Source organism: Peromyscus maniculatus, chromosome 3 (assembly GCF_049852395.1).
Source record: "Peromyscus maniculatus bairdii isolate BWxNUB_F1_BW_parent chromosome 3, HU_Pman_BW_mat_3.1, whole genome shotgun sequence".
Classification (NCBI taxonomy): Eukaryota; Metazoa; Chordata; class Mammalia; order Rodentia; family Cricetidae; genus Peromyscus; species Peromyscus maniculatus.
The window spans coordinates 73,367,079-73,379,572 of NC_134854.1; the positions used below are offsets into that span (position 1 = coordinate 73,367,079).

Below are 12,494 nucleotides of genomic sequence, written 5' to 3' on the forward strand. Positions count from 1 at the left end.
AGCATGCAAATCTCTCGGAGACCATGCTTCTCTTGGGGAGAAATGCGAGGGTCTCTCACGCTTGCGAAGCTTCTTGTGAAACCTGAGGGGCATAAGAACTTTGTAGCAGAGTCCAGTGGTGATTACGGGAGAGGTGGGGGGCACGGAAGGGAGACAGAGCCACGCTCGAAGCTCACCACGAGTTTAAGAGGAACGATGAGAGGACGGCTTCCGTACGGGCGCTGTGCTCAGCATCGCTTCTCGGCCTTTTGGCTAAGATCAAGTGTAGTATCTGTTCTTATCAGTTTAATATCTGATACGTCCTCTATCCGAGGACAATATATTAAATGGATTTTTGGAGCTAGGAGTTGGAATAGGGGCTTGCTCCGTCCACTCCACGCATCGACCTGGTATTGCAGTACCTCCAGGAACGGTGCACCCCCTCGGGGGTTTCCTGACCATGTCTTAAAAAAAAGGTTCTATCAATTTTTCACCTGATTGTTTTTGTTCAGGTTTTGCATTCTAACTGCTTCCGTTCTTTTCAGAACTTTACCTGTTAACAAGGGTTCTGCTTGTCGTGAGGCTATGTAGGGTAGGCTGGCTTCAACTCCGAATGCTAGAAGTAAAAGCATGTTACCGTTCCCCGCCTACCCCCTCCTTCGGTTTCCTTGTGTTACTCCTGTTGGTACTGCAACTCAGAGATCTTGCCTGTCCTTGTCTCCTGACTCATATTTTTTAATGGAAATAGAGCATTAAATATATACACATACATACATATACCTGCTTATAATAGTGTCCTGAAGCCAGGAATTCGTGAATATTGGTCCTGAGCAAGGAAGGAGTGCACCCACTGTCTGGAAAAGAGCCCTAATACGTCACCTATTTCCTACTATGCCGGCTAACAACTGACTTGTTAGAGAAATCGGAGTGAGGTAATTCAGCATCGCCCTACAGCTGGCCTCATCCAGTTCCAGCATTTTCCCCAGGGGATTAAATTCTGCCACCTGATGTGCTACCAAAGGAGTTTCTCCTACCATCTCTGCTTTGCTGGGGTGCAGGGAGGGGCCAGTAAAGTGTTAAAGGGGCGACACTGGGAATCAGGTATGCAACAGGCTGAAGAAGCCTGAGCTCGGTAGACTGCCGTGTTCACCATCTTCAGCCTCCTGTCTATGCATTCAGTACGTCGATTTCCTTTTCCGTCTGGCACGGAGGCGTTAGTTGAGTACAGACAGGTCCTCACTCTGCATTTGCTGCAGTGATGCAGACAAACCAGGCTAGTATCTTCTCTCCAGCATCTAAATCTGTGAGGGTAGGAACTTAAGGGAGGGAGAACACGAGGCATGTGGGAGCTGCAGGGAGCTGCAGGGAGCACACCGTTTTTTGTTTTTTATTTTTTTGTCTTGTTTTGTTTTGTTTTTTTTAGGTTTTTCGAGACAGGGTTTCTCTGTGTAGCTTTGCGCCTTTCCTGGATCTCGCTCTGTAGATCCACCTGGCTCTGCCTCCCGAGTGCTGGGATTAAAGGCGTGTGCCACCACCGCCCGGCTAGCACACCGTTCTTAATAATCAGCATTTTTTATATAGCTCTTTATCGCTTGGACGCTCATATTTAGCGGCATTATCTTAATTGACAGACAGCCTTGTCCGGTGGCAAGATAGCGTTGGTGTCAAGGAGAGCGGCGTTTCGGCACCAGCGCCACCACGTGGGGACTCTGGGACCTCAAGCACCAGCTACTTCGTTTTTTTTCGTTCCATTCTTTGGTGCTAAGTGCAGGTAAGTGACCCAGCCAAGGGGATCCCTTTGGTAGGGAGCCCAGCTAGTGGGGTCACTGTGAGAGTGAAGCCTAGTCAGTGGGGGAAACCCTGTGGGAGTGAGGACTGGTCACTGGGGAGTCACTGTAGGAGTGAGGCCTGGTCATGGGGGGGGGGGGGGAGCACTATGAGAATGAGGCCCAACCGGGTCCCTAGGAACATCGGAGCTCCCACATCCCCTTCTTAGTTACTTAGATGATGTGAAGCACACGCATCTCTCACCTAAAGATGGTGCTGATCTCACTGTTCTGAGTGTCTTAAGCAGATGCCCATTTTCCATTTGTATCCACGCCTTGCTTTTATTTTTCTTTTCCCGAAATTTAAAAATTACTTCCTTGACAAAAATCTACTTTCTGAAACAATTTGTGTGTGTGTGTGTGTGTGTGTGTGTGTTTCTTTTCCTTTGTTGTAAGTAGAACTTGTGTTATGTTTTAAGCCAGCGTAGCATTGATTTTGTTTGGATTTCTCTGGCCTGTGATTTTGACTCACTTTTTCTTTTTTTTTTTTTTTTTTTGGTTTTTCGAGACAGGGTTTCTCTGTGTAGCTTTGCGCCTTTCCTGGAGCTCACTTGGTAGCCCAGGCTGGCCTCGAACTCACAGAGATCCGCCTGGCTCTGCCTCCCGAGTGCTGGGATTAAAGGCGTGCGCCACCAATGCCCGGCTTTGACTCACTTTTTCATCGCATTATTATGGAGTTCATGTTGAAAGCATACTCATAATAGCGCAACGGATACTCTAACGCCACCCCCCACACCGCGTATTAAAACACACTCTGGGGGTTGGGGATTTAGCTCAGTGGTAGAGCGCTTGCCTAGCAAGCGCAAGGCCCTGGGTTCGATCCTCAGCTCAAAAAACAAAAACAACTCTGCGGAATGGCTCCGTCTCTGCCCCCAGATCAAATCTGTTCAGGTCCTTACACTTCCTGGCCAGTCTTACATGGGTGCGTTATTGAATTAGTGACAATACGCTAGTCTGGGTGCAGCCCCAAACAACTGGAACTGCCCTGGAACCAACAGCTTCTGCAGGGTCAGGAATTACTTCCTGTTGCATTGTGGGAACGATAGAGAGTTCCAGAGGGTCATGGCAGCTGGGCCAGTCCGAGGCACCAAGGAGCCTGTTTACCAAGGAGTGCGTGAAAACTCCTGTATTGTAGTGACTGGTCCAGGCAGACTAGTGTGGGCGGCCTCCGCATCAGCTTTCCTCCTGGGCAATTCATTCTCCAGGGCCAAGCCACTAACAAAAATTGAATCCCATGTACTAGTCAACACACGAAAAGATGAAAACGTTTCTGCTTGAACTTGGGAAGGAAGCAAAGAGCGGCTCTATTTCCTCAGTTGTCCTTTCTGTCTCTCCCAGTCACGGGGACTTGGCAGCTCCACGGGGGACAGAGTGAGGACAGGGGGAGGCCACTGACTGGAACCAGGGAGGGCAGAATGCCACAGCCCCAGGCGCTATCTGACTTAGCATCTGTCAGCACAAGGTGGGCAGCTATGGCCTTCCTGGGGAGTTCCTAAAGCGGAGTGTGTCAACTCTAAACAGGGTGTCTCCACCAACTCTCTCTCCCATGAGGGCTCAGGGAACCCTGCCGAAGAGGAAGCAGAAAAGGGGTAAGAGCCAGAGCAGATGGAGGAAGGAAGGCTCTTGAAATCACCAGGACCAATGCCCATATGAACTCACAGGCACCGAGGCAGCATTCTCAGGGTTGGCACGGGTCTACACCAGATAAAGTCTTAGAGCTGAAAGGAGAAGTGGACACATGCCCACATCCCTAACTCAGAAGCCATTTGTAAATGAAAAGTTATTTTCATCCAAGGGAGTCTCATTGCGAAACAAACTACTCTTAAGGGCAGGCTGCATGCGCAGCAGCAGATGGCCAACAGAAAACAATAACGTCTTTGGAGGTTCCTGGTCTCATAAGGTCATGTCGGAGCTTTTTTAATCTTATTTTTTCATGTGTTTTCTTTTTTTACACTACAGGTGCTTTGTGTATGTATTGTGGCTTCTAGTTTAGTTTTTTAATGAGTGGGTCACTGCATCTATATCTGTTTCTTGTGTATTTTCTTAGACACTTTCTTGTTGGTTTCTTCTGTCCTGTTCTGACGTTCGTTTTTGTTTGGTCTTATTACATTCATTATTACCCCACAGAAACCTGTTTGTTTCTTACTAAGAGACAGAGAGGAGGTGAATCTGGATGGGAGAGGAAATTGTAAATCAGGATACATTATATGAGAAAAAAATCTATTTTCAATAAAAGGGAAACTTAACATTAAAATATTCATTGTGAATCAAAATAATTTAAAAACCCTCCTCTCAGGGATCAGGAAATTATACAGAAGAGAGGTAAAAAGATTCTAAGAGCAGGAGAGGATGGAAGACTCAGGCAAACAGCATCTTCCGGACACTACAGGACTGGGAACTTATGAACTCACAGCGACTGTGGCAGCGTGCACCTTCCTGCACAGGTTCAAGCCATCCGGGGGCCCAGCAGTGAGAGGGAAAAGTGGTTGGGAGCTGCCGTCCCTCGACAAGAAGCTGTCTCTAGCTGGAATTCACTTGCAAAGGGAAAATTCATTTTCTCCCGTGGAGTCTCATGGGTATATTAACCTCACTTAAGGGTGGGCAGGCTCCACAGCCAACAGGAGATGGTCAACACTGAAGGAACTCAGTGGAGATTTAGGAGACTTTTTTTGTCTCAGATTGCTTTGTTTGGACTTTTTTTTTTTTTTTTGGTCTTACTGATCTTTTGCTTGTATATTATGACTTCCAATTTTATGTTTTTATGATATTTGGGGTGTGTGTGTATGTGTTCCTTACGCTTTCTCTGTTATTTTTCTTTTTCAAATTCTGGTTTGTTTGCTTTTTCTTTTTCTTTCTTTCTTTTTTTTTTCTTTCTTTTTTTTTTTTTTTTTTTTTTTTTTTTTTTTTTTTTTTTTTTTTTTGGTTTTTCGAGACAGGGTTTCTCTGTGTAGCTTTGCACCTTTTCCTGGAACTCACTTGGTAGCCCAGGCTGGCCTCGAACTCACAGAGATCCGCCTGGCTCTGCCTCCCGAGTGCTGGGCTTAAAGGCGTGCGCCACCACCGACCGGCTTTGTTTGCTTTTTCTTACTGTTTGTTTTCTAAGACTGGGAAGGAAAGTGTGGAGTGGGGGAAGGTGGGCAAGATCTTGGAGGAGTTAGGGGAAGGGAAATATGGGAAGACATTTAGTGGTGAGGATGTGGAGAGATGAGAACCTATGTATTTCTAGTGGCTGGTGGGATTACAAACCTATGAAACTGCTTTTGAAAACACTTATTATGTATGTAACTCTTTCAATTGTTAAATACAAAGTTACCAAATACAAATTTGAAAATTAACTCCGAAGAAATAAATTGGTGCGTGTCTAACTGGGAGGCTGAAGATGGCCTGTGGCATTAAAGAGGACATTGCCACCTGCTGGACACAGAGTATAGTGCAGCGGGTGGCTCAGCCTGGGCCTTCTCCAAAGGGGAGAATCCAGGACATCAAGAGTTTCTTTGGCCGGGCGGTGGTGGCGCACGCCTTTAATCTCAGCACTCTGTAGGCAGAGCCAGGCTCTCTGTGAGTTTGAGGCCAGCCTGGGCTACCAAGTGAGCTCCAGGAAAGGCGCAAAGCTACGCAGAGAAACCCTGTCTCACAAAACAAAATAACAACAACAAAAAAAGAGTTTCTTTGCTCCCCATCTTAGTTCGTAATTCCTCCTAACACCCACCTCCCCCTTTCCTGGTCAGCTCTCAGACTTTGTTTTCTATCCCCACTGGATTCTAGATTCTAGTTTCTCACTTTCAGATCCTTTTCCTAAACCTAGAGAGGAAATTGAAGGCTACACAGTTCGGCTTTCTTGTGTAATGATAGAGGAATAAAACCCCCAAGGAGGAGGGCTGGAGAGATGGCTCAGAGGTTAAGAGCACTGGCAGCTCTTCCAGAGGTCCTGAGTTCAATTTCGGGTTGCTCACAACCATCCGTAATGAGATCTGCTGCCCTCTTCTGGCCTGCAGTCATACATGCTGTATACATAATAAATAAATAAATCTTAAAAAAAAAAAAAAAAAAACAACCAAGGAGGTGGGGTGTGGGGTGTGTTGCTCAGGTTGAAATAAGCTGCCCAAGGTGGGGTTGGGGGAAGGGTTGGGGGCTAGGAGTTGGAGTGCTGCCCTGGGGCACAGATTTCTGAAGGAGTAGTGTGACCCAGGGCACAGAGGTGTGACCTCTGTGTGTAACCTTGGGACAGTGCACCCTTGAGCCTTTCATCTGCTCACCAGCCAACAAGGACAAGGTCCATGAGAGCTGCTGGGAAAATTATGTCAGAAGAACCAGAGAGCATTTAAAATACTGCTTGGCACACGGTGCACTGGCAAGGATTGTTCCCGTGGGTGGTGGTGACAGTGGAGGTGACATTTATCACTGTTTAATCCATGGCAAGGCCATCAGGATGACCGCGACATTGATTAGGTATCGACTGCGAAGCTCTAGGGAGGGGAGCGGAAGCGGGATGTTGCTTCCCTCTGAGCCCGTCAGGCCTGTCCCCAGCCTATGGTCATCCCTTTGACCTACTTTTCCTAGTCCTCTTCCAGGACGTTGAGGGATGCAGGTCCCAGGTGCCTGCTGACTGGTGTCTTCCAGTGCGCACTGCGACATCAAATGTGTCACCACCGCTGCCCTCCAGGCTTACATTCCCCTCCACTTGCTACTTGATTCCCAGAATTCCACACCGTTGGCATTCCCATGACTCTCATTGGTTACCTCTCTGTGACCGTGGACACCACCCAGTGTCCTTCTCTCAGTCCCTGTCCCCAACTCAAACTCCACGGTTTGCCCATTCTCCCCAACGCTTTTGGCCTTCTCGCTTCTCTAGGAAGGTGCCATCTCCTTTCCCAGGAAAGACCCCAGCTCTATGCCTGATGACCCCTCCCCACCTCCCTGCATCTCATTCCAGACTTCCTTGCAACCCGCAGCCAGTCTCGTTCTCCTTCCATTTTCCAGACTCGTCCACTCCATGAAATTTGGATCTTTCTGTACAAGCTAATGTGAATTTTTAAAACATCTAAGATGCATGGAAAAATAAGTTTGCAGTAGTTTTTTTATACTACAGGGAATCTCTAACAAAACAAGACAACTGAGGTGGTCAGTAAATAGCGATATGCCCCTTCACTGATATATCATGTACCCACCACAGGTAATGACAACATGTATTAGAAGGAAACTACTTGGGAAATTATGAACACAAGCAATACTATACAGTGTTTTATAGACTATGTGCTGGAGCTGCAGGCAGTCCAGACAAAATCATGGCCCCTCTCTAGTCAGGTATATTTTTAGGTCAAACACATCTATTAGCAGTTTAATCTATCCTAAAAGACAACTAAAACATTTGAATGAGGTTTTTTGTGCATATGTGATAAAAATATATGTGAAAAACTTAGCATTTTAATCTCTTGTTAAGTGCGCAGCTCAGTAATATCGTGGACATCCATGCAATAGTCTGTTACTGATGACCGTTTCCAACTGGCTTTCATCTTTGCCGACAGTGATCCTCCTGTCTTCTTCTCCTGCTTGCCTGGGGCAACCTCTGTTCTACTTTCTCATTCTGTGAATTTGACGGCTCTTACGTACCGAGTGTAAGTGGAATCACCACACAAAAGTTGTCTCTGTGCCTGGCTTGTTTCATTTAGAATAACGTTTTCAAGGTTCACCAGTGTTGTGCCCGGGTTTCAGAGTTTCCTTCTCTGATGGTTGATATTGTCAATTTGGCCCAACCCAGCGTTAGCAAGGATATAAGCCTTTGGGCATGTTCGTGAGGGATTTTCTAAACTAGGTTCATTGATGTAGAAGACTCCTCTAAGGGCAGGGGGTCCATCTCACGGGCTACAGTCTGGCCTGATGGGAAAGAGGAAGTCAGTATCCATGTTCTATGCTTCCTGTTTTGGACACAATGTGACCAGCCACTTCCCGCTCCCGCCACCACCGTTTCTGCTCTGTAGGGATGCTTGGCCGCACCTCCAGAGCAGTGAATTAGAGTAATCCTTCCCTGGAGTTGCTCTTGTGGGATATTTTGTTGCAACAACATGAGGAGTAACTAATCTCTTCTTTTGTGAGGCAGAATAGCATCTGATTAGGAATGTGCGGAGTTTTACTTACCCGTCGGTTGAGTAATATTTTAAAGTGTTTAGAAAAACGCTCATCCATCATGTGCTACGAGTGTGCTAAGTGTTTGTAATTGTTATTGTTGCTATGAAAAACATTCAAAAAAGAAAATACATTGACAATATTTCCTTCCTTCTCTACATTTATTTGCATTTCTTGTTAATGTGGTGGATAATTAAAACTTATTTTAATGACACATAATTTTAGCCTTCTTTTCTCCATATTTTTACCAAATTGTTCAGAAAAGACAGAAAGGAAGAAGGAAGGAAGGATGAACTGGGTGATGTACATTTGTAATCCAAGCACTGGGGGAGGGGAGGCGAAGGATCCATTTCAAAACCATCCTCAGCTACATCGGAAGTTCGTGGCCAACCTGGGAAACATGAAACCTTATTTGAAAACAACAACAACATATAAAAGAGTATGCAAACTGCCTAAACCCCCTTATATGATATTTCTTTTGATTATAGAAAATTGAAAACATCTAAAGAAGCCGAAGGGGAGTAAAGAGTATCTAAGCCTCCATCACCTGGCTGCTGCCACACGATAGGTTGGTCAATCCAGTTCCTCTCTTGCCCCACCAAACCCTGGCCTTGCCCCTAGGTGACTCTAATACAAATCCCAGACACCATGTGGCTTAATCTGTCACTATCTCATTGTAACGCCCAAGGCAATCAACCCATTCTTAATATCATCAAGCATTCAGCCACTGCTTAAATTTCCCTAATTGCCTTATGCATTTTTAAGTTTGTGTGAATTAAGATTCTAGACCAGATCCATGCATTGCAACTGGTTGATGTATTCCTAACACTCCCAACGGCGGTTTGCCTTCATTTTTATTCTGATAATGTTTGGAGAAGTGAGTCATTAGTGCAGCTTTTTGTTGTTGTTTTGTTTTTTTCCAGACAGGGTTTCTCTGTGTAGCTTTGTGCCTTTCCTGGAACTGGCTCTGTAGCCCAGGTTGGCCTCGAACTCACAGAGATTCACCAGCCTCTGCCTCCCGAGTGCTGGGAACTGCCAGGTTAGTGCAGCTTTCTATGTCTGGGCTTTGTTCATCACACCCTTGGGAACTTCTTGTGTTCCTTTGACCTCTGTATTTCCTGTAGACTTTAGGTTGCAGCCAGAGGCTCTGTCTTAGAATACAGCTATCAGATCTATTAGCCATTGTTTTTAAAATATTGTGGACACCTTGATTGCTGAGACTTGTGGTGGCCTTCTACAGAGCCCCAATTTGATTTTTTGAAGTCACTAAGTTGTGATAATTTGCGATAGCAGCAGTAGAAAAGGAACAGTTAGTGCCGTGTTGATTTTTGTCAAGCTGGCTTCTGGCTTGAGGTCCTTGCTTCTGCTATGACAAAGTATTCCTGTCTACCCACTAGAGCACTACTAATTCTCTGCTGGAACATGTTCTTTTGAGTGTGGTCAGAGATTTCTCAGGTTAAAACTTCTGGTCTTCGTTATCTGTGTCTCTGCAGCATCTAACACCAGAACTGGTCTCTTCCCTAGACGGCAGCACAGTCTCTGCTAACTGTTGTCCTTGTTATTTTCTGGGTCCCTAAGGCTGTCTTTGGGCCCCATACCTTCTGTGCTGGCTGGTTATATGTGTCAATATGACACAAGCTAGAGTCATCAGAGGAAGGAGCCTCAGCTGAGGAAATGCCTCCAGGAGATCCAGCTGTCAGGCATTTTCTCAATTAGTGATCAATGCAGGAGGGTCCAGCCCATGGTGGGTGCTGCCATCCCTGGGCTGGTGGTCCTGGGTTCTATAAGAAAGCAGGCTAAGCAAACCATGAGGAGCAGGCCAGTAAGCAGCACCCTTCTATGGGCTCTGCATCAGCTCCTGCCTCGGGGATCCTGCCCTGTCTGAGTTCCTGTCCTGACTTCCTTCAGTGATGAACAGCAATGCTGAAGTGTAAGCCAAATAAACCCCTTCCTCCCCAACTTACCTTTTGGTCGTGGTGTTTTGTCGCAGCAATCCTAACTAAGACACCTTCTTTTTCTACACTGACATCATCTGATCGTTAATATTCATTGTCAACTTGGCATGACCTAGAGTCACTTAAGAGACAAGACCCTGGGTATGCCTGTGAGGAAGTTTCTAGATGGGGTTAGCTGAGGAGAGGAGACCCTGCCTGGGTGTGCATGTCATTCTTCCATGGGTTGAGGGCCTGGACTGAAAAAAGAGTAGAGACAAGCTGATCATCAGCACCCACATCTGCTTCCTGACTGCAGATGTGACACAGTTAACTGCCTCACCATGCTCCTGCTGTGGCGACGGACTGGGCCCTCAAACCGAGAGCCAAGAGGAATCCTGCCTTCCTTAAATTGCTTTTGTAAGGTATTTTGTCATAGCAGCTAGAAGGGCACTAATACACCGTTCTTAGTGACTCCATCCATGCCGCAGCCCTCCAGGCCAGTGGGTCCAAACCCTGTGTCTTCATCTCTGCTCTCCCTCTGGGACAACCCAGGCCCTCGCATCCCTCATTTCCAATTGCCTGTTGACGGTGTCCACCTATACAAACACCCTCCACCTCAAACCCATGACAAAAACCTTAAGTCCCCTTGTTCCCAACTCTGTCCTTTTCTTTTTGATGGCTTCTCCAGGCACTGAGGTAAAATCTTAGTGGTATTTAACTTCCCTGGGTCTATCAGCCTTCACAAAATAAGAACTATAGCTGCCCCCAAATAACAATTACAATGTTTATTTATCCGATTTTCTCCTTTGTTTTTACCACAAAAATAAATAAATAGATACATAGCTAGCTAGCTAGCTAGATAAATAAATAATACAAATAAATAAAAAAAATTAGTTTTTTTTTCTTGAGTGCTCCTTGGTATTGGCACAGATGCCAATGAGAAGCTGAGGAATTATGGGAGCTTGCTCTGTGAGTTAGAAGCGTAAACAGCGTGTGTCCTACAGGATTCTGGCATTGAAGTCCTCACCAAGCCGCCTTCCTTGGTCCCCCACCGATGCCTTTAGAACCTTTCTTTCCGGTCCTGGTGGCTGACCGAACTTCTGGGTTTTGTTTTTTTAGATATATTATGAACAGGCAAATCTTCGATACCCATAAAATTAACTGAGATGATATTCACTAAGCAAGAGGTGGCGGTATCTGAGAAGCACGGTGACTTTTAAGAAATGCCTCTCAAGTAACACGGGCAGGAAAGCGATTTGGTGTGCTCCTGGCAGCCTTTGACTCACGTGAGCCAGGCGCCCTCTTGTGTTCACTATGAGGTCAAGCACAGGGGTTTTCCATGATTTCCAAGCGATTTGTTTTGGGATCTCAGTTTTCATTTTCGCTTTATTGTTATTTTATTTCCTGTTATTTTGCAAAGACCGTAGTAGGGCATTAAGTCGTACACCTCTGCCTTAACTCCGCAGGATCTCAGAAACCAAGAACGCCAGCTGTTACCGGAAGGGTCGGGATTTGGTCTTCAGTTTTCAAAAGCTGCGGTCACTCTCAGAAACATGTATTCAAATATCCAGCTTCCGGGTGACCAAACCCACAAAATTCTCTCTTTTCCCTTTCACCCTACCCTCTCCAACACTTGACTTGTCTCTGTCTATTCCTCCGGGAGTTCCCGAATCTTCATTTGGCTCTATAATGCATTATAATAACTAAGTTTAAATACACTTTTTAGATTTCCAAGGAGTGTTTTCATACATTATACATTAAAAATACATCATAGAGTGGCCTGCAGAGGTGGCTCAGTGGTTCTGCAGCGTTCTGGTGCCAGCAACCATGTTGGGCAGCAGCTCACACCCACCTGCATCTCCAGCTCCAGGGGATCCGATGCCTCTGGCCTCCAGGGGCACCTGCAGGCATGTGGAACCCCTGCCCCCGCCCCCACCCCCGGTGTGCAACGCACACACATAATTTAAGATACAAAATACATCTTTAAAAGTAAGTTGTGGGGTTTGGGGATTTAGCTCAGTGGTAGAGCGTTTGCCTGGCAAGCCCAAGGCCCTGGGTTCAGTCCTCAGCGGGGTGGGGGTGGAGGGTGGATGTAGATGGACTATGGAACCTCACTTGCCTCAGACAAGATAGGCACTGCGGGAGGCAGAGTAGTGAGCAGGTGGGAGGTGGGCATCATTTTACTTTTATGTGTTCCCCAAATGATATGCTGTGTTCTCCAGGAACCTGGAAATGACTCACCACAGATGGGTCCCAGTACCGTGGACACTGGTATCCACTTTGAGCCTCAATCCCATACTCACCTATTGTACTAACTTGGCCAAGTTGTTCAACCTCACAAGGTTTTCCACTCTGTAAAACAGTATTAAAACCTACTTAATGGAGCTGTTAGGAGGACTAAATGAGAAAATTTGTGTAAAATAGTCAATGTATAGTGTTGTTTTTAGAATCCATGTTGAGTGTTTTAGAAAGATATAAGGCAAATATAATATGTACAGGCTAAATCAGGATGACATGAACCATTTATTTATGTAAAGGTGTGGCCATGAATGATTCTGAGAGAAAGGAGCATGCATTTTGGTAATTGTTTAAAATCAAGCTGCCGCGGGCAGTGGTGGCGCACGCCTTTAAT

At 46.0% G+C, this 12,494-nt stretch overlaps 1 non-coding gene across 1 annotated transcript; it reads left to right on the forward strand.

Annotated features, from left to right (window-relative positions):
• Positions 1 to 232: 232 nt before the first annotated feature.
• On the forward strand, positions 233 to 423 carry LOC121828449 (U2 spliceosomal RNA). Its single transcript, XR_006070915.2, has one exon. It is a non-coding gene; the product is annotated as a U2 spliceosomal RNA (small nuclear RNA).
• Positions 424 to 12,494: the final 12,071 nt, after the last annotated feature.